This window comes from Loxodonta africana, chromosome 8 (assembly GCF_030014295.1).
Source record: "Loxodonta africana isolate mLoxAfr1 chromosome 8, mLoxAfr1.hap2, whole genome shotgun sequence".
Classification (NCBI taxonomy): domain Eukaryota; kingdom Metazoa; phylum Chordata; class Mammalia; order Proboscidea; family Elephantidae; genus Loxodonta; species Loxodonta africana.
In genome coordinates this window covers 22,837,327-22,860,822 of record NC_087349.1, presented here as the reverse complement: position 1 = coordinate 22,860,822, position 23,496 = coordinate 22,837,327, and the positions used below count along the sequence as shown (strand labels likewise).

General features: G+C 38.4%; 1 protein-coding gene across 2 annotated transcripts in view; it reads right to left on the bottom strand.

The window, feature by feature from the left end:
- Positions 1-23,496, bottom strand: part of GRM8 (glutamate metabotropic receptor 8) — a 913,900-nt gene that overhangs the window by 324,762 nt on the left and 565,642 nt on the right. The window lies entirely within an intron of this gene.

The window sequence follows — 23,496 nt, the reverse complement described above, 5'->3', positions numbered from 1 at the left end:
CCACTTTAAAGGCTCAGATGGCTCAAAGGGATGAAGCACATAACCTGTAATGGTATAAAAAGTAAGTATAATGCAAACATTGCAGCAAAAAATCTCTTACTTTGTTAAACAATATCTGCATATGCAGATATACCAGGCTTGAGAAGACAAGACAATCTTTCTCACACAAGTATAAGTTTTAACAGTGGAAAAATTATGTCCTTCCCCTTCTCCATCCCAAGCTAGACTGTGTGTATAACAGGTGTCAATTTTCTTTATGGTTTTGGTTGAAGTTTATCAAGTAGGATTAGAAAAATATAACCATACTTAAATACTCTCTGGAAAAAAAATTTTTTTCTCAAGTGTCACTCTAAAGCTTTGTTGCAGAGGGCCAGTGCCATCTCAGAAGACAATTATGGGGATAGGAAAATCAGGGAGCACTTATTTCTGGAAATGAGAGCAATGTCCCATCAAGAACCCTGCCGTCATCTTAAATGCCTCTTTGTTGTTGTCCTTAGGGGTCATCAAGTCAATTCTGACTCAGGGCAACCCCATGTGTCTCTAGCACTCTAGAAATTCTTGACTCTAGAATTTATGAAACCGTGACATGTTGTCATTAATAGTTAAGTCAGGAAAAGCAAATGTCTTCTCCTACCTAGTAAAATAACAGGACAACAAGCTAAGAGGGAAAATAATTTTAGTACATCCTAGGCTGGTGTTTTGGGTATTCTGGAAATATCCTAGGGGACTAGCTGGAACACTGTAATTTCCTTCTGTTCAGTGAGTGCCTAGGATAGAGCCTAATGCAATCAGACAATTGGCAATTAAGGAGTGTTTTTTTCACGATGCTGATTAAAACTGAAACAGTCCTGAGAATGTTGTTTCCTGGAAGATAAAATATACTTCAAAAGCCACATTTAATGTCCATATGCATTAATCAAGTCCCCAGCATCTGGTTAGTGTTTCAGTCCTACGTAGCAATACTTTTATTGAGTAGTTTTTAAAGTCAACTTCATTCATTTTTACCTTTTATCGTTGTTTAGATAATACTATGTTTGTGTCCCCTAGCCTCAACAATCTCAAAATAATCACAACAATAACCACACACACATACACACATAAGATTATATTCTGGCTACAAATAAAATTTGACTGCACTTGTAAAGGCACTTGAACATTTGTGTGTGATCAGAATTCCTTGGGGGAGTAACCTGGAGCTGTTTTCTAGAACCATTTTCTCAGATTCATGCAAATAATCAATATTCTAGAACCTCCATATTGGCTGATGCCAGTGCTGAAAAAGATCTCTAGTTAAAAAAAAATTATAGAACTATGAGCAAGGTGAGAGGTCTTGAAATTAATATTTTCTTTACCACTTTCTAACAAGTAATGGGTATTGTATTAAAATTTTAATTTTTCATAAATTTTACAACTCATTAATAGATATTAAACATTATTTCATAAGATAACTCACTGGGCTTTAAAAAGCAAATGTTGTATATCTAACCAAGTAAATTTAAATAATTGAATCCAGGGCTCAAACTGGTTCAGCCAGGTTCAAACCCCTGCTGAGAATTTGCATTTCTAACAAGTTTCCAGGACATTATACAAAAGAATCACCTGGGAATGTCATTAAACTATAGATTCTGATTCAGTATATCTGGGGTGGAAATGCAAATTCTCAGCAAAGAACTTGCCAGAAATGCAAATTCTCAGTAGAGATTTGAACCAGATGAAACTGGCCGGAAGCCCTGATTGAATCTAATATTAACAGGGAGAGATAAAGGTGGGAAATATACTTTACTTCCTTTTTATCAAAAATTGCAGTGAAAGGAAGCCAGACATAAGAGTACATATTGTGTAATTCCAGTTTCATGAAATACGAAAACAGGCAGCCCTAATATACATTGTTGGGAATCATCAAAGTGATTTCGTGTGGAGGGGTATAACGGATAGAAGGGAGCACAGGAGGGTTTGTGGTGCCAGCTGGGTGTTCTGGGTGGTGACTGGGTGTTCCGGATGCTGGTTTGGGATATTTTTAGTTTGTGAAGATGCATGGAGTTGTACACTTAATTGCACTTTTCTGTAGGTATGCTAGACTTTAATAAAAAGTCAAAAAAGCCATGAAGATGGTTATTAATTTCATTAGATTTTGATTGAGGCCAAGAGGGGATGGAGATGAAGGTAAATGAATTTTAACACAAGCCTTAGGACAAGGGTTTATATAAGGATAGAGAAGAACAAAAAGGAAACTAAGGGAGCGAAAGGTCAAGGAGTCGGAAGGAATGGCTTTTTAGGTGTATTGTTGAAAGAGGTCAGAATTTCTCGATGTAACTCATGAACTAATATAAACTACGGGAACACCTATATAACATAGGCACCAAAGAAGGACAGAAATGACATCTAGGATAAGTAAGAACTTTCTTAAGCAGGATTAAGAGTAAATTAAGAGTTGATAAATACCTTTTTGAGAGAGCTGCACCATATATCCCTTCCACCTGCCAAAATGTGGATGTTCATTTGAGTACTTTAAAAAAATGAATAGAGACTTACGACTTTTAACTAATTCTAGCCCATGGAGTCTACTCTCCTCTGTTCTGTGGACAAGGACAACTAGCAGGTTGTACAATAGATATTCTCTAGTTGAGCTGGGTGAGATCATTGACCTCCAGTTAAATTCATTGCACAGGTGATAGGTGTCTTCCTAAGAGCCTATGTCTGAGTGAGCATACAGAAGGGTTCTCAGCCCAGGTGTACTGTATCCCAGTACACAGTGAACACCGTTTCAGTGTCAGCCTCCACCTCCTCACCTACCAGGTCATTTTACTCCAGGCAAAATGAATTAGCATGGGGTTATGTCCTCTTTTCCCCATATCTAACCCTAAGGTGCTAATAAGAAATGAAGAGTTCAGAAAGCAAACAGTAGGGGAAGAGAGAAAGGGCAAAGCAAAAAGCCTAGGCAATCTTGAGAAATGATGAATTAAGCCTCAAAGAAATGAGAAATTAATTACTTTCAGGCAGCACTTTAGTCCTGATGCTAAGAGATTGATCAGATGCCTTGAAATCCAGGGTGTGCAGGGGGATGGGTATGTGTGTGAATGTGTGTGCTTTGGGGCAGTGTTTATGTATATTTGAAATTCAGGGTCTATTCTTGTCAGGGATTGCAGCTAAGTGAACGGGGCAGGAAAAAAAAAAAAAAGAATAGTCACCATTTCCTGATTATTCACAATATTCCAGGCATTGCGGTAAGCCCTTACACGTGAATTATCTCATTAAATGCTCACAATAAAACTATGAAGTGGGTATGATTATTAGCCCCACCCAAAAATGAGAACACTGAATTCATTCCATTAAGTGACTCATACAAAGTCTCACAACATCAGAGAAAGAAAGAGAGAGCTAGGATTGGAGCTCAGGTCTGACTCACTCCGAAGCCCAAGCTCTCAACCCACCAGGCTCGTGACTACCAAATGAGCACCAGAGTGAGTAGGGAAATATTGGGAGGAAAAGAGGGCCAGAGGCAAGGGAAAGAAGTTTAAGATATAAAGGAAGGTGAAGTAAGGGAAAAAAGAAAAGACGGAAGGGAGAAAACATACCGTTAGCACAATCCAGGCCTACACTGTTGCTGTTCGCTGCCGTGGAGTCAATTCCAACGTGTAGATAGCAGCCCTGTGTGACAGAATAGAATTGCCCTAGGGTTTTCTGGGCTGTAATGTTTGTGGAAGCAGATCAACCAGGTCCTTCTCCCGCAGACCCACTGAAAAACCAAACCAAACCTGCTGCTGTCGAGTCAACTCTGACTCATAGTGACCCTATAGGACGGAGTAGAACTGCCCCATCGAGTTTCCAAGGAGCACCTGGTGTATTTGAACTGCTGACCTTTTGATTAGCAGAGGTGTATTTGAACTGCTGACCTTTTGATTAGCAGAGGAAGCTCAGAGCCACTAGGCGGGTTCAAATCACCAACCCATTGGTTAGCAAACAAACACTTAACTCTTGCATCACGAGAGCTCCTTCAGGCTTATATTAGACACTCAATGTTTGTTAAATGAATGCATATGGCATCTACACATAAATACCATAAATACATACTCCCCAAAAGGTTTTAAAAACTAAAATTTGGTCATTTTTCACTTCACTTAGCTACAGATAAAGGTGTTTATACGGTTCCAAAGAAAAGCTATTTTATAGTTGTGGTTTTTAAATGCATCCAAAAGACTGAGTGAACCCAAACCCAAAACTGTAACAATTAGGCACCTGAGTTAAAAAGAATTTTCTCATTCATAGCCCTCATTTTCAAACTAACTTCTTGATTAAACTTTAATGTAATTGTAAGAGTTAATAACATTAAAGAGAAAAATAATCAAGGTTCCATTATAATTTTCAGGTAGATTCTTTCTGAAGCAAAATATCACTGGAAAATAATTACCCCTAATAACATGGGAGCTATCCCATTATAAACTTGCCTTCATTTAAAAAAAAAAAAAAAAAAGCATGTAATTTTGAAAGAAACAAAAGAAATATTGGGAGAAGACGCTCCATTTGACCTACTCTAGACTCTTCAGATGCCCATCTCCACAGTAATATACTTCCCCATTTATTTGAAAATGTAATTTCTCTTACTCTACCCAAGAAGCTGGCGCTGCTGGGAAAACCTTGTTGATTAGTGTCACAACGGAAGCATCCTTTCCAACTTCTGGCTTGTTTTCATTTCTATTTTACTGTGTGCCTTCCACTTGATTCCAACTCATAGCAACCCTATAGGACAGAGTAGAATTGCCCCCTGGGGTTCTTAGGCTGTAATCTTTATGGGAGCAGATCACTAGGTCTTTTCTCTTACAGAGCTGCTTGTGATTTTGAACCACTGACCTTTCGGTTAGCAGCCGAGTGCTTAACCATTCTGCCACCAGGGCTCCTTTTATTTCTACTAGAGATTCTTCTATGTAGCTCTTTTTAACTCTACATCTTTCTAAAGATGCTCACATCCTCAGTCTCAACGGACCCATCTTTGAAAAATGACCCAAGCTCTAACATCAATGTATCTCTATTATAAAATATTCTCCACGTTGTTGTTGTTTGCTGCCCTTGACTCAAATTGGAACAAAACTCGGCCCAGTCCTGTGCCACCCCCATGATCGGTCTCAGATCGGACCAACTCGTAGGGTTTTCATCGGCTGATTTTTGGAAAGAGATCACCAGGCCTTTCTTCTTAGCCTGTCTTAGTCTGGAAGCTCTGCTGAAACCTGTTCAACATCATAGCAACACGCAAGCCTCCACTGACAGACAAATGGTAGGTGCACTGGCCAGAAACTGAAGCTGAAAGCAAGAGTTCTACCACTACAGGTGTCATATGGTACGTCTATCATTTTATTGAACACCTTTCTAGGTATTAAGCACCTTAGATATTGTCACATTTACTCCTCACAGAAACTTCAGAATATATCTATATACATACACACATATACTATCGTCATCCCCATTTACAAATGAGAAAACAAAGGTTTCAAGAGTTTTTATAACTTAGCCAAGATCACCAAGTAGTACGTGGTGAAACTGGGTTCAAACTCAGAGTATAAAGCCTGTGCTTCAAAGCACTATGAAAAAAATACAAATCGTTAAATGTAAACTCCTTCAGAGCCTCTCCTCACCACCTCAGATGCTCTTTGCTCCTTCAACTGTTTTCTCATCCTTCATCTGAGGCTCACTGCTACATCCACCTTAAGTCCCAAGGCCAGCCCTCATCCCTGGCTCCCATGTCTCTCTGGAATTTGTTTCTCATTTATCCCTCTATTTTAGCACATGATGGAAAACTTCTGGAACTCCAAGAATGAAGAATGAGTAAAGAAACTAAACACAGTGGATGAAGTAGAGCAGGCCTCTAGGGAGCCCTAGGGCAAGCCCTTTGCTTCTGCTTCAAGTTTTCTTCTACGCTGGAAGACTGAGTTGGATTCCCGGCCAGTGCACCTCATGGGCAGCGGCCACTTGTCCCTTAGTGGAAGCTTGTGTGTTGCTATGATGCTGAACAGGTTTCAGCTGAACTTCCAAGCTAACATGGACTAGGAAAAAAGGCCTGGCTATCTACTTCTGAAAATCAGCCAGTGAAAACCCTATGGGTTGGTCCATCTTCACCCAAAAACAAGACATGAAAATTCTTATATTTTAAGGGAAGAAATGAGATATGGTTCAGTCTTCATAACTATAAGAGAATTTAGACTAAAAAATACCCACAGTTTATCACCTTACTTAGTTAGAAAACAGCCAAAAAAAAAACAACCCAAACCCATTGTGATCAAGCCGATTCTGACTCATAGCGACCCCACAGGGCAGAGTAAAACTGCCCCATAGGGTTTTCAAGGAGCAGCTGGTGAATATGAACTGCTGATTTTTGATTAGCAGCTGCGCTCTTAACTGCTGCACCACCAGGTACAACTAAATTGCTAAATTTCATGACTTTATTTGTAAGATTAATACTGTATAACCAGTCTGAAGTTTGCTTAACCAGAAACTGAAAAATTACCTAAACTCAAAGCAACCTCTGTATCGCTATATAGTCAATATCTCTATGTATTCTATTCACTTTTAAATTGTAAACATTTTATAAATATTTCCAGGATTTACTCCATCTCCAGACTTCAAGGATTAATGTACTTCCAAATTATAAATAATTATAATTCTCAATTTTATTTCAAATGGGATATCTATCAAAAAGGGTACTTATATTAAAATTCAATTGATAATCACTTAATCCAATTTAACTTTGCCTTATTTTTATTTACTAGATAAGAAAATTTAATCATAAGGAAATTATGCATTGTAGCTTCTAGAGATGACATTTTATGTCAATTTTTCCATATTGTATGTCTCTATTTTTACCTACAGAAGTAGAGGGGGAGAAGTAGTATAAATTTCATCAGTACTGTATGGTATGTACTAAAATACTGAATGAAATCTAGTAATGGAGAGAGATGTCACAATTACAAAAAAAGAGACTTTGGAGAAACAAGATATTTCTCAAAATCTCTTGGTTTCTAGTCAAAGCACAGAGCCCAAAACAGAGCTAGCATTTGAATGTATTCATTTCTTTCTATCCCATTTGTACTTTCACCTCTCATTTCAGGTACTAGTATCTGATCTGGACCATTTGGACTGTCTCTTAACTCTTGTCTCCTTCCTCCAATCTCATTCCTGCCAGTCTTCAAATTTCTGCTATAGTAATTTTTCTTTAAAACATGTGTCCTAGCTCTTCACTGTCCTGCTCATAAAGGTGCAGTTTTCCCAATGACTAAACTTCAAACACCAGAGCTTGGCATGGATTTCTAACCAGGCCTAAGCTCGTCCTGCCAGTCCGAACTCCAGACTGCTCCCCACCCCACTCTGGGATTCTTCTACTTGGACACTTGGCTTTCTTAGACTATGCAAGCTATTCCCTGTTTTCCAGCTACAAGTAAACTGCTGTCCTTGCCCTGAATACCTTTTCCCCATCTTGTCCACCTGAAGAAATGTCACTTCCCATTTGCAACTTAAATTAGATGTCACCTGCTCTCTGTGTTTCTCCTTAGGGCCCCCTTATGTAGTTTTCGGGACCCTGATGGCATAGTGGTTAAGAGCTACAGCTGCTAACCAAAAGGTCAGCAGTTCAAATCCACCAGGTGCTCTTTGGAAACCCTATGGGCAGTTCTACTCTATCCTACAGGGTCCATATGAGTTGGAATCGACTTGACAGCAAAGGTTTTTTTTCTTTTTTTTTGGTTTATGTAGTTTTCTAATCTCACCTTACGTTTGTTTGTACATGTCCATGTCTCTAGTATATCATTAACCAAACTGTATTACAGTTAGTAACCTGCCTTATCTGTAAAACTATAAAATTTGGCAACTCATAGAAGTATGTTTTATTAATCTTTTTGTAGTCGTGTAGTTGAAACCTAGCACAGAGGCCTTTTATTGGGTACCTTATAAGATGTCTAATCAAATGTATGTGGGATAAGTGAATGATGAATGAGAGAAAAAAAAGAATATAAGCAACTAAAAGAACCACCAGGACACTTACAGACATCTATGTTTCTAAAATATAGCCTTATTTTTAAAAGGACATGTAGAGAATTTAGAGCTGGAAGAGACATAGAGATTAAATCATTTTAGTATAATCCTTTCATTTCAAAGATGAAGTACAGAGAGATTAGGATGGACTCACAAAACACAGGGAAGGAGAGGTGGAACTAGGATAAAAATCTAAAATCCCAACACCAAGTCAAGGTGTTAAGCCAGTATAACATATATTACCGGTGGATTTTAATTCAAACCAGAACAAAATTATAATTTTGTTTCTTGTTTTTTTTCAATAAATTCCTGTAACTACAATTATTTCAAATAATGCCCTTAGAATATATCCCTAGGAAGAAGAAAATAAGAATTTGATATACAAGTTCTGACCAAATCCTCTCCCAAAATAGTTATACCAATATTCACTCTTCCAAGCATATTTGCAATAACCACTATAATTACATTTTAGTAAGTACTTTTAAGGAAGATGGAAGATGGAAGGAATACAGAGTCATTAGACCAAAAAGAATTAATTAGTCGACATTCGACCATTTCAAGAGGTAGCATATTATCAGAAACCGAAGGTACCGAAGGGATGAGTCCAAGCTGCACTGGAGGCATTGGCGAAAAACAAGGCTCCAAGAATTGGCAGAATATCAACTGAGATGTTTCAGCAAACGGATGCAGCGCTAGAAGTATTCACTCATCGATGCCAAGAAATATGGAAGACAGCTTCCTGGCCAACTGACCAGAAGAGATCCATATTTATGCCTATTTCCAAGAAAGGTGATCCAACCGAATGTGGAAATTATAGAACAGTATCGTTAATATCACATGCAAACAAAATTTTCCTGAAGATCATTCAAAAACGGCTGCAGCAGTATATCGACTGGGAACTGCCAGAAATTCAGAATGGATTCAGAAGGGGATGTGGAACCAGGGATATTATTCCTGATGTCATATGGATCCTGGCTGAAAGCAAAGAATACCAGAAGGTATTCTTGTGTTTTATTGATTACGCAAAGGCATTCGACTGTGTGGATCATAACAAATTATGGACAACATTGTGAAGAATGGGAATTCCAGAACACTTAATTGTGCTCATGAGGAATATGTAAACCAATCAAGAGGCAGCTGTTCAGACAGAACAAGGGGATACCGAGTGGTTTAAAGTCAGGAAAGGTGTCTGTCAGGGTTGTATCCTTTCACCATACTTATTCAGTCTGTATGCTGAGCAAATAATACAAGAAGCTGGACTATATGAAGAAGAATGGGGCATCAAGATTGGAGCAAGACTCATTAACAACCTGCGTTATGCAGATGACACAACCTTGCTTGCTGAAAGTGAAGAGGACTTGAAGCACTTACTGATGAAGATCAAAAACCACAGCCTTCAGTATGGATTACACCTCAGCATAAAGAAAATAAAAATCCTCACAACTGGACCAATAAGCAACATCACGATAAATGAAGAAAAGATTGAAGTTGTCAAGGATTTCATTTTACTTGGATCCACAATCAACACCCATGGAAGCAGCAGTCAAGAAATTAAAAGACGCATTGCATTGGGCAAATCTGCTGCAAAGGATCTCTTTAAAGTGTTGAAAAGCAAAGATGTCACCTTGAAGACTAAGGTGTGCCTGATCCAAACCATGGTATTTTCAATCACATCATATGCACATGAAAGCTGGACAATGAATAAGGAAGACCAAACAAGAACTGATGCCTTTGAATTGTGGTGCTGGCAAAGAATATTGAATATCCCATGGTCCACCAAAAGAATGAACAAATCTGTCTTGGAAGAAGTACAACCAGAATGCTCTTTAGAAGCAAGGATGGCGAGACATACTTTGGACATGTTGTCAGGAGAGGTCAGTCCCTGGAGAAGTACCTCATGCTTGGTAAAGTACAGGATCAGTGGAAGAGAGGAAGACCCTCATTGAGGTGGACTGACCCATGGCTGCAACAATGGGCTTAAGCATAACAACAATCATAAGGATGGTGCAGGACCAGGCAGTGTTTGGTTCTGTTGTGCTATGAGTCAGAACTAACTCAACGGCACCTAACAAGTACCATCATAATTTTATGCAGCCCTGGTAGCACAGTGGTTAAGAGCTTAGCTGCTAACAAAAATGGCCAGCAGCTCAAATCTACCAGCCACTCCTTGGAAACCCTACGGGGCAATTCTACTCTGTCCTATAATGTCATTAGGAGTCAGAACTGACTCCATGGCTATGGGTTATTATAATTTTATAGAAGCCCTGGTAGTGTAGTGGTAAAAGAGCTTGACTGCTAACTGAAAGTTTGGTGGTTCTAACCCACTAGGCACCCAGCAAGAGAAAGATGTAGTAGTCTGCCTCATAAAAGATCTACAGACTTGGAAATCCTTTGGAGCAGTTCTACTCTCAGCGGCATTGGGTTTGGTTTTGGTTTGGTATTATAATTTTTGTTTTTGCAAATTTGTTACTTGGTAAACAGTTTCTTATTGTTGATTAATCTGCCTTTCTTTGGTTATTGGAGCCCTGGTGGTGCAGTGGTTAAGAGCTCAGACTGCTAACCCAAAATTCAGCAGTTCTAATCTACCAGCTGCTCCTTGGAAGCTCTAAAGGGCAGTTCTACTGTGTACTATAGGGTCGTTATGAGTTGAGTCAGAATGGACTGGATGGCAAGGGATTTGGGTTGATTATTAGTGGGGCTTCATATTTTTCCAAACATTTATTAACAATTACAAGTTTAGCCAATTTGTCTCTTAGAGATGTCATGATTTAAATCAACTTATGTGGCTCTTTTTGTATTTCAGATATTAATCCTTTGACACAACAATTCAAATAGATCCCCCACTTTGTTGCTTCCAAACTGTGTTCATGGTATTTTTTTTTTCTTTCCTTTTAAATACTGTCTTACCCTTCACCAAAGTTACCACTTACCTATCGTCTATTTAGTGTTTTTTGCAGCCACTCCTCCCCTCCCTCGTAACCATCAAGGATTTTTTCTTTTCTTGTGTAAAACTTTTCATGAGTTTTTATAGTAGTGCTCTCAAACAATATTTGTCCTTTTGTCATTAACTTATTTCACTCAGAATAATGCCCTCCAAATCCATCCATGATTCATGTTGGGCGATGCTTTGCAGATTCACCATTGTTCTTTATTGTTGCATAGCATGCCATTGTGTGTACGTACCATAGTTTGTTTATCCATTCATCTGTTGACAGGCACCTATGTTGTTTCCATCTTTTTGTTATTGTGAATAATGCTACAATGAACATGGGTGTGCATATGTCTATTTGTGTGACAGCTCTTATTTCTCTAGGATATATTCCTACAAGTGGTATTGCTGGATCATACGGTATTTCTATTTCTAGCTTTTTAAGGAGGAGCCGTATCATTTTCCAAAATGGTTGTACCAATTTGCATTCCCACCAGCAGTGCATAAGAGTTCTGATGTCCCCGCAGCCTCTGCAACATTTATTATTTTCTCGATTGTTTTTGTTTTTGACTTACGCCAGTAATGTCGGGGTGAGATGGTATCTCGTTGCGGTTTTGATTCGCATTTCTCTGATGGCTAGTAATTGTGAGCATTTCCTCATGTATCTGTTAGCCGCTTGGATGTCTTCTTTGGTAAAGTGTCTGTTCATATCCTTTGCCCATTTTTTAACTGGATTATTTGTCTTTTTGTTGTTAAGGTGTTGGATTTTCCTGTAGATTTTAGAGATTAGGCCTTTGTCAGATTTGTCACAGCCAAAAATTTTCTCCCAGTCTGTAGGTTCTCTTTTTACTCTTTTGGAGAAGTCTTTTGACAAGTATAAGTGTTTAATTTTTAGAAAATCCCAGTTATCTAGCTTGTCTTCTAGTGTTTGTGTATTGTTAATTATGGTTCATATCCTATTAATGACGTGTATTACGGTCTCTAGCGCTGACCCAATTTTTTCTTCTATGACCTTTATAGTTTTAGGTTCTATGTTTAGGTCTTTGATCCATTGTGAATTAGTTTTTATGTATGGTGTGAGGTATGGGTCCTGTTTCATTTTTTCACAGATGGACATCTAGTTTTGCAAGCACATTTATTAAAAAGACTGTCTTTTCCCCATTGATGGACTTTGGGCCTTTGTGAAAGATCAGATGACAGTAGCTGGATGGGTTTACATCTGGGTTCTCAATTCTGTTCCATTGGTCAATGTGTCTATCATACCAGTACAAGGCTGTTTTGACTACCATAGCTGTATAGTAGGTTCTGAGGTCAGGTAGTGTGAGTCTTCCTACTTTATCCTTCATCTTCAATAGTGCTTTACTTAGCCAGGGCCTCTTTCCTTTCCATAAAAAGCTAGTGATTAGTTTTTCCATCTCTTTAAAGAATGCTATTGGCATTTGGATTGGGATTGCATTTGGATTGGGATTGCATTGTATCTGTAGATTTCTTTGGGTAGAATTGACATTTTCACAATGTTGAGTCTACCTATCCATGAACATAGTATGTTTTTCCATTTATGTAGGTCTCTTTTGGTTTCTTGCAGTAGTGTTTTGTAGTTTTCGTTGTACGTCTTTTACATCCCTAGTTAGATTTACTCCATGATATTTTTAACATGTAAAAATTGTCAATTTTTTAACCAAAACAAACGTATGTTTTTCCTATGTAATTTCTTTTACTGATTTTAAGCTTTTCAATTCAAATCGGAAAAACTTCCCATAATATTTTATTTCTTTTTCACTTAACTCTAAATAAATTCCAGATGGTTAATAGTCCTTTATGTGGAAGAATAATCTTACTTGAATTTACTGTAAATTGCTAATTAATTGATAAGATATTTTTCCCACTGAGTTCTATACCCATCTTCATCACATTGTAAATTCATATATATACAGATACATATGCATATGTAAATTTATCATTATTGCATGTTCCTGGAGGGGGTCCTGGTGGCATAATGGTTAAGCACTCAACTGTTCAAACTGGCAGTTTGAACCCACCAGCTGCTCTGTGGGAGAAAAAGGTGGCAGTCTGCTTCTGTAAAACATTTACAGCCTTGGAAACCCTATGGGGTAATTCTACTCCGTCCTATGGGGTCACCATGAGTCAGAATCAACTCAATGGTAGTGAGTTATTCATGAACACTGAATGTCTTTCCATTTACTCAAATACATTGTATATCTCTCAATAAAGTTGTCTTCATTAGGGCTTTGGGTCACTTTATTCCAAAGTATTTTAAATATTTTTTTGCAAAGAAAACAGAGTTTCATTTCCCATGTATTAGCCAAAGGCTGATTGATTACTGGTAGTTAGATAAGCTCTAAATGTTTTAATATTAAGTTTATATATGATTATCTCTCTAAAGTAGGCACTTCTAGTTTTATTTCAATTTATTGACTTGCAACCAAATCATGTGACAATAGTCATAATACTGTTTTTTCTTTTTTAGTAGTAATCTCTCTTATTTTCATTTTATGCTTTATAATGTTGGTTAAAATTTAAAGAATATTAAAAATAGTGGTAATAGACCTAATTCATCTCTTTAATGGGAATAACTATAAATATATAACTGGTTGTAGGTTGAGAGAGATATGCTTTATCATGCTAAACATATATTCCATTTCTAGTCTACATTTTGTAACAGAAATTAGTGTTATATTTTAATAAATGGCCTTACAGAATCTTGTGAGCTGTTTATCATTGTCGTATTTCACCTATTAGTGTTGATGGTAGTGAATTTCCTAATATTAAACCATATTTATTTCTTTAGAAAGCTTAAAGGTATTTCAAGCAAACACATTTGTTTTAAGATCAGCCTACAGTATTCAACAGGCTCTCAAAATTGTATATTTGTAAATTTTTCAATAAGATCTCAAATCAACAAGGTTTTAAAGGAAAATAATACACTGACAAATTCCACCTCTATACCAGTCTCTGTGATCCAACAACATTTCCATAGAATTATTGAGTATTGAAATGGTAGACCACTGTCGAGTTTAGGAAAATTACTTCATTCCTCTCGGCCTCAGGGAATTCAACCACACTATGAGAGCATCCACTAAATAATTTCAAGATTGACCCATCTCTCAGATTCTCTATGATTCTTAATTGCTATTGGCCATTTTGAGTCGGACAATCATATAGTCTACTATGCTGGGAATGACAACTTGAAGAGGAATGATGTTGCATTCATCGTCAAAAAAAGCGTTTTAAGATCTATCCTGCAGTACAACGCTGTCAGTGATAGGATAATAGTCATACGCCTACAAGGAAGACCAGTTAATACTATTATTCAAATTTATGCACCAACCACTAGGGCCAAAGATGAAGAAATAGAAGATTTTTATCAGCTGCTACAGTCTGAAATTGATTGAACATGCAATCAAGATGCATTGATAATTACTAGCGATTGAAATGCGAAAGTTGGAAACAAAGAAGGAGGATCAGTAGTTGGAAAATATGGCCTTGGGGACAGAAACAATGCCAGAGATCGAATGACAGAATTTTGCAAGACCAACGACTTCTCCATTGCAAATACCTTCTTTCACCAACATGAACAGCGAATATACACATAGACCTCACCAGATGGAACGCACAGAAATCAAATTGACTACATCTGTGGAAAGACACGATGGAAAAGCTCAGTATCATCAGTCAGAACAAGGCCAGGGGCCGACTGTGGAACAGACCATCAATTGCTCATATGCAAATTCAAGCTGAAACTGAAGAAAATCAGAGCAAGTCCACGAGAGCCAAAATATGACCTTGAGTATATCCCATCTGAATTTAGAGACCATCTCAAGAATAGATTTGACGCATTGAACACTAGTGACCGAAGACCAGATGAGTTGTAGAATGACATCAAGAACATCATCCATGAAGAAAGCAAGAGGTCACTGAAAAGACAGGAAAGAAAGAAAAGACCAAGATGGATGTCAGAGGAGACTCTGAAACTTGTTCTCAAGCAATGAGCAGCTAAAGCAAAAGGAAGAATTCATGAAGTAAAAGAACTGAACAGAAGATTTCAAAGTGACTCTCGAGAAGACAAAATAAAGTATTGTAATGCCATGTGCAAAGAGCTGGAGATGGAAAACCAAAAGTGAAGAGCACGCTCGGCGTTTCTCAAGCTGAAAGAACTGAAGAAAAAATTCAAGCCGCAAGTTGCAATAGTGAAGGATTCCATGCGGAAAATATTAAATGACGCAGGAAGCATCAAAAGAAGATGGAAGGAATACACAGAGTCATTATACCAAAAAGAATTAGTCGATATTCAACCATTTCAAGAGGTGGCATATGATCAGAAACCGATGATACTGAAGGAAGAAGTCCAAGCTGCTCTGAAGGCATTGGCAAAAAACAAGGCTCCAGGAATTGATGGAATATCAATTGAGATGTTTCAACAAATAGATGCAGCGCTGGAGGTGCTCACTCATCTATGCCAAGAAATATGGAAGACAACTTCCTGGCCAACTGATTGGAAGAGATCCATATTTATGCCTATTCCCAAGAAAGGAGATCCAATCAAATGTGGAAATTATAGAACAATATCATTAATATCACACACAAGCGAAATTCTGCTGAAGATCATTCAAAAACGGCTGCAGCAGTATATCGACAGGGAACTGCCAGAAATTCAGGCCAGTTTCAGAAGAGGACGTGCAACCAGGGATATCATTGCTGATGTCATATGGGTCCTGGGTGAAAGCAGAGAATACCAGAAGGATGTTTACCTGTGTTTTATTGATTATGCAAAGGCATTCGACTGTGTGGATCCTAACAAACTATCGATAACACTGATAAGAATGGGAATTCCAAAACTCTTAATTGTGCTCATGAGGAACCTTTACATAGATCAAGAGGATCAAGGGGATGCTGATTGGATTAAAGTCAGGAAAGGTGTGAGTCAGGGTTGTATTCTTTCACCATACCTATTTAATCCGTATGCTGAACAAGTAATCTGAGAAGCTGGACTATATGAAGAATGGAGCATCAGGATTGGAGGAAGACTCATTAACAACCTGCGTTATGCAGATGACACACCCTTGCTTGCTGAAAGTGAAGAGGACTTGAAGCACTTACTAATGAAGATCAAAAACCACAGGCTTCAGTATGGATTACACCTCAACATAAAGAAAACAAAAATCCTCACAACTGGACCAATGAGCAACATCATGATAAACGGAGAAAAGATTGAAATTGTCAAAGATTTCATTTTACTTGGATCCACAATCAACAGCCATGGAAGCAGCAGTTAAGAAATCAAAAGACACATTGCACTGGGCAAATCTGCTGCAAAGGACCTTTTCAAAGTGTTGAAGAGCAAAGATGTCACCCTGAAAACTAAGGTGCTCCTGACCCAAGCCATGGTATTTTCAATCACATCATATGCATGTGAAAGCTGGACGATGAACAAGGAAAACCGAAGAAGAGTTGACACCTTTGAATCGTGGTGTTGGCGAAGAATACTGAATATACCATGGACTGCCAACAGAACGAACAAATCTGTCTTGGAGGAAGTGCAGCCAGAATGCTCCTTAGAGGCAAGGATGGCGCGACTGCGTCTTACATACTTTGGACACGTTGTCAGGAGGGAAGAGTCCCTGGAGAAGGACATCATGCTTGGCAGAGTACAGGGTCAGTGGAAAAGAGGAGGACCCTCAACAAGGTGGATTGACACAGTGGCTGCAACAATGAGCTCAAGCATAACAATGATTGTAAGGATGGCGCAGGACCGGGCAGTGTTTCATTCTATTGCGCACAGGGTCGCTGTGAGTCGGAACCGACTCGATGGCACCTAACAACAACAACAACATGAGGGCATCCACTAAATAATTTCAAGATTGACCCATCTCTCAGATTCTCTATGATTCTTAATTTGTGTCTCCCTCAGCCTGACATAAACGCACCCCACCTAAATAAGCAGTAAGTTTCAGAGACACAAATATCACCCTTCTTTCCAGTTTCCATCTCCCTGCTTAAACTTTCACCATAAATCACTTATAGAAACTGCCTGCATGTCCCCTGCATCCACAGGGCATGACCCATGACAACCAAGTTTGCATTATTTGCTCTCGGACACTGATCATTTGGAACAAATCTGACAACCAACCTAAGTTTGGCCAATGAGATTCTAGTTTTCAAGAAGCTGGAACTGGGAGTTTAAAAAAATCTTTATTAGTCTGAACAAGTGTCCTAACGAAAAATAGCTAAATTCTGGAAAGGCAGGATGCCTTCTGCTGCCTACCCCATGGACCTAAAGGTAGAGAAAACCTAAACATAGAGCCAAACAAAGCAGACAGTCAGATAGAAAGAGGTCTGTGTTTCTAACAGGCTTTTAGTTCTTAGAACCAGTTACTTTCTTAGACCGTTTTCTATCCTGCCTTGGAGCTTCTTGAGATACCCTCATAAAGTCTTCCTTTTATCTTTAGCATGTTTAAGTTGGTTTCTGTTACCTACAATCAAACAAATCCTGATTAATATGCCACAGCGGTTGCCCTGCCCCTGACATGAGCTCAACTGTGGAGAAAAGGAATGAAGAAATACCTCTGGAATTCTATCCAATGCTTATTCTTTATGATAAATAAGGTCCTCACAGCAACACAAAAATCTTTGATCATATACAAGGTGTATAGTATTAATATTTTATTGCCAACAGGCTGGTGTGGAATAAAAGGTTGAAACAGTTGCTGAAGTTCTTAAAAAAATTTGAACTCCTTTATGTTTTTCTTTTGATAAATCTTTGGACTTAAAAAATTTATAGAAACATCATTTTGTTCAAATAGCCACAATAAAAGTCATTCTAAAAGGCAGGTCTTTGTTTCCCTCTGGCTCCTTAAGTAGAGAAGAGCAGTTGAGAAAACCTGTAAGGAACACATGAGTAATTTCAGATATGCCCTGATTCAGGATGTGCTTAAAACATACATTCTGACATGGTTCAGGTTAATTTTTCCAGTGACATAAACAATCAGTTCCAGTGATTTAATTCAATCAAACTACCATTGTTGTTTACATCTTTGACGTCAAATAGTATTTTATAGTTTTAGTTTGACTAAATGTGTCATCTTTAACTATTTGTTGATATCCAGTAACTCTGGCCTGAAGCACTAATCATTCATCAGTCTAAATTCTAATATGTCCTTTACACTGTCAAATTATAAACTGGAAGAAGCAGGGCCATTTAAACCAAATATCTTTACACTTCTGCTCAGTTGGGCACATCACATGCCAGGTAACAATCTCAGCAAGATTGAGTTTGAAATTTCTTTCTCTTTAATTTTATATCCACGGTGTGGGAAGCACTCAGCTGCTCTGGCTGCTTCACCTTTCATTGCTACAAACTGGAAGAACACCAATAACATGGTTATAGTGTCTCAAACTACAGCCAGCTGCCATCAAGTCAATTCCAACTTATGCTGACCCCGTGTATGTCAGAATAGAACTGTGTTCCACAGTGTTTTCAATGGCTGATTTATTTTGGAAGTAGAACACAAGGCCTTCCTTCCGAGATGCTTCTGGGTAGACTCAAACCTTCAACCTTTTGGTTTTAACAGCCCAGTTGGTTAACTGTTCGCATCACTCAGGGAATCAAACTAAAAACAACCACAAAAAGCAATCTGTCCTGATATCTATCTAACTAATGTCAGAAAAAAACTAGTTTACAATTTTTAGCTACAGAGAAATTACAGTCTGGGCAGCCACTATCCAATATTTAAATGGGCATTATGAAATAATTTCATCTAATGGATCTTTTTTTTTTTTAGCTTCCCATTTAAAAATTTTTATACAAATTTTCCATGACATTGGTTACATTTTTACAATTATTATTTGTTATTTTACATTATTATCTATTATATTTACATTATTTCCATTCTTGTTTGTTCTGTTGCCATTAATCTAGCTTCCCCGCGCCGCCCCCCTTACCTTCTTATCTTTGCTTAAGGGTAAATGTTGACCATTTGGTCCCGTATACTTGATTATTTAAGGAAGCACAGTACTCACGGGTGACACTATTTTATAAACCCATCTATTATTTTGCTGACAGATGACCTACTGAAATAGCTTCAAATTCATGTTATCTTAGGGGTATAGTCTCAGGAGTTCCTCTAGTCTCTGCTGTTACAGTAAGTCTGGCCTTTTTTTAGGAATTTCAGTTTTGTTCTACCTTTTTCTCCCATTCTACCTGGGACCTTCTATTGGGTCACTGGTCAGAATGGTTGGTAGTTGCCGAGCACCATCTAGTTCTGATCTCAGGTTAGAGAAGGCTGTGGTTTGTGTGGGCTATTAGTCCATGGACTAATTTCTTCTTTGAGCCTTAGATGTCCACTCACAAGGTTTTAAGACCCCAGATGCTACTCGCCAGACTAGGATGTAGAGCATTATCTTTATGAACTATGTTATGCCAATTGACCATGTTGTCCCACGAGACTATGGTCCTAAGCCTTTTAACCCAGTAAACCAATCCCATGAGGTTTGGCTATGTCTAGGGAGTCTCCATAACTGTGCTCCCTATGTGCTTTATTATATATGTGAGTATATATGCAGCACACACAAGCATGTATATACATATGCTTACAGACAGAACTATACATGCACACGCATATACTCACTTATGCCTTCCTATACACATATACGCATACGTATCTACCTATGTAACCACATACATATTTTTTAGTTGTTATTACCAATGGATCAATTTTTTTCAAATACCGAGAGTTCATTCTGTAGCCCGCTGATCGTGGCAGATAATGTGGGAGGCCACACTATGGAAAATTGAAAGTTGCCTTACTAAACTCACTCTTTGACAACTGGTAATTGCAATGCTAAAAAACTTCCAGGATAAAATAATTGTCTGTAGTGGTATATAGTAAGCAGCTCCAGGTCTAGTTAAGCACATTTTGGGCTCTTCAGTAGACTCACAGCTGATCCTGAGGGAACTTTCATTTGGCCGTAGACCTCCTGCACCTCCAAACTTTGGGGAGTAGGTTAGCTATCCCACTAGGTGAGAAAACTGGCCATCTTTGCAGCTCTAAAACCCATTCAAGTGGTACCCAATTAACAACATAAAATAGCCATTTTCTGGATTCCCAACAGAAAACATAAACTCCAAATGTCTAGTTTCAGCTTCTATGAAAGGCCTAGCAAAGGCAATAATATTTAAGTTTATGGATTCAAAGTGTGCTCCAAAGAGCCACTGGGGCTTTTTAAAGTTACTTCCAAGACCAGCAAGTTGGACAAGAAGAATTGAAGTGGCCAGGATTTTCCTAACCGCTTCAGCCCAATGGGGCCCTGGTGGCACAGTGGTTAATAGCTCAGGCTGCTAACCAAAAGATCGGCAATTTGAATCCACCAGCTGCTCCTTGGAAACCATATGGGCCAGTTCTACTCTGCCCTGTAGGGCCGTTATGAGTTGACATCAGGTCGACAGCAATGGGTTTGGTTTTGGTTTTCAGCCCAGCAGTTCTTATTTAACTGATTTAAGTATTAGATTTCTGAGTAGTGTTCTGAAGACAGAGTTTGAAAAACATAGAATTAGGGAGATGCTGTTCATTTCTTCTTCAGAAAATGGCACATCTCCATATCATCATAGCTTGAAAGAGCCATAAATCAAGACCAACGAAGGGTATCTCCCTCCTCCTTGAAACACTTTTAAGGAATTATACTTCAGTATTTCAAATATTACATTCCTAGCTTTGCTTTGATGCGAAACACCCAAAAAGAATGCTTCAGCTTTTGCTGTAAAATTGTGTTAAATACTACTACTCACTAAGTTGTCAAAATCCCATATGATATATTTCTTTTGGAAAAAAAATTCCAATAAAATTCATTCTCTCCTGAAAAACAGGTAGGCTTGCTTCTATCATATAATGAAAACTATGTAGCCCACTCCATGTCCCTTTATGCTTTAAATGCTAGGAAGCCCAGAACTAAATCTTGTCCTTAGCCTTAGTTATATTTTCTTCCTCCTCCTTCAACAATTTTGATGGTTTTCTCCTATTTGAACATCCCTGTATGTCTTTTACCATAAACAAAACTCACTGCCATTGAGTCAATTCTGACTCGTAGTGACCCTAAAGGACAGAGCTAAACTGCCCTATAGTGTTTCCAATGCTGTAAATCTTTACGAAGCAGAACACCACATCTTTTTCCTACAGAGTAGCTGGTGGGTTCCGACCGCTGATCTTCGGGTTAGCAGCTGAGAGATTTAATCACTGCACCACCAGGGCTCCTTATAATAAACAAGCAAGATATTAATAACTATAGAACATTAAATGATAAGCCAATAACAAAATTGAAAAACTTGATGAATATCCTGAAAATTACTGAAATTACTAAGTGGCACAAACATTTAAGTGCTTGACTACTAGCCAAAAGGCTGGTGGTTCAAAGCTATCCACTGGTGCTTCAGAAAACAGGCTTGGTGATCTGCTTCCGAAAGGGCATAGCCTTGAAACCCTATGAAGCAGTTCTACTTTGCACACGTGGAGTCGCCACTAGTCAGAATTGGCTCTAAGGCAACTAACAAAAACAACAATAGATAAGCCAATAACAAAAGTTTAAAAACTTGAACATCCTAGAAAATTACTGAACATCAAAAGAATTATATATTCCCGGATAATTCGCTTAGGCCTAAGCGTCTTACTCTCTGTCATCAGGTACTGAAACACAGCCAAGGCTCAAGCCGGAAACTACGTAAATCTCCCAGGCGCTCAAAGAGAGTCTCTTTTAGATTAATACACCAAAATTCATTTACTTTAGATGCTTATCTAGAACATACCCTTGTATCGGACACAGTTCTATTGTGCGTTAACAAGTCCCCATCGTTTTCAAGATGAAGAACAAACCTATGAGCCTTATAATATTTCACAGGGTTCACCTGGCTTTACCTACTGCTCCGTCCTTATCTCACACCCAGCTCCTCCTCGGTCTCACCTGTACCTAACTCTCTTAATCAGGGAAGTTTCTCGTATTATATGCCCTCAGTCCAGCACACCTCTCTTTTCAACATGTACCACAGATTATTATATCCTTGTGTGTTTATTTGACGAGTATCTAAACTCCCCAAGAAACTCTAACTTCCACATCTGTTTTGTCTATTTTCATCACTAATATATATTTAGCACCTACACAATGCTTGACAAGTACTCAATAAATATCAGCTGAGTAAATTAATAGACATTTATATTTCTTTCTCTGTCCATTAATAGATTGAAAGAAGCAAATTTTCGAAGGAATCAGCCCGAAAGACAAACACAGCAACAATCACCGCAGTCTGATAATGTTGAAAGGGAAAAAAAAACCTATGGAGTGGACAAAAGAGCTCGGAAATCATTGGAGTCTAGAGACAAATGTCTTAATCATTGTTAGAAATTAAGATATTGTTTAATAGTCTTTAAAACATCATCATAGTACAGTGTGCCATAATCATTGAAGTCATCGAGGAAGGGTTAGGTTTTAATCTATGTCTAAGAACACAGAGAAATTGGTAATTCACCTTTAAAATGATGTCATCCAGTGTTGTGTTAGATTTTCCTGCCTTCAGATGTGACCAGTAGTTATTGAGAAAATGCACTTTTTTGTATTTGACTTCCCACCCCCCCCCAACGATATTGAATAGATGAATTATTCCCCAACCTCACATTAGGGTAAATAGCCTTGTATTGTATCACTCCTCTTTTGCTCAATTTGCTAACTGCATGAAAATTATTTTCCAACTCCCCTTAGCATTTATAGCCTTAACAAAAGCATTGTTACATAGTGTTTCACAAAAATTCTGCTGAAAAGGAGGGTACTCATTTGTTGAATGCAAACCAAATCCTGTCTCATGTTGCCTGAACAAAGCAAAAGAAGTTTCCACTTGAATTCTAAATTGAAGGTGACCTTGTGCTTTTTTGAGCAAGGCTGGCAGCTGAGGTCACTGGAGTGTATTATGATGGACAGTCCACTGCTCCGCGTGCCTCGGAGTCATGTTCGTTGTGTGGATTACAGCCAAATCGAAGGAATTAGACAGCTCAGAGCATTCTATCATTTTATTTGAAAATAATGCCCAAAGTCATGGGTAGCAACCATTACAACTTTCACGAAAGAACAGCACTATTCAACAATTCCTTCACTTCAGACAGGCGGTATAGCTATTCTCAACTAAATACTATCAATCCAGTATATTATATCTGTTTCTTGTGACAGTCACAGAAGCAACATTTCTGCTTGCCCAGTAGGCAAATCCCATTTGCACCTCATAGCATATAGTTCTGTCTTAAAAGCTGCAGATCCCTGCTTCTAATTGGCCAATCATTAAGGGAAATACAAGAGAGGGGAAAATGCAGAAATTCAGCACATCACTCTTGCCAAACCCAACCTGATGCCATCGAGTCGATTCTGATTCATCGCGACCCTACAGGACAGAGTAGAACTGCCCCATATGGTTTCCAAGGAGCAGCTAGTGGATTCGAACTGCTGATGTTTCTGTTAGCAGCCAAGCTCTTAAGCACTACGCCACCAGGGCTCCACAACAC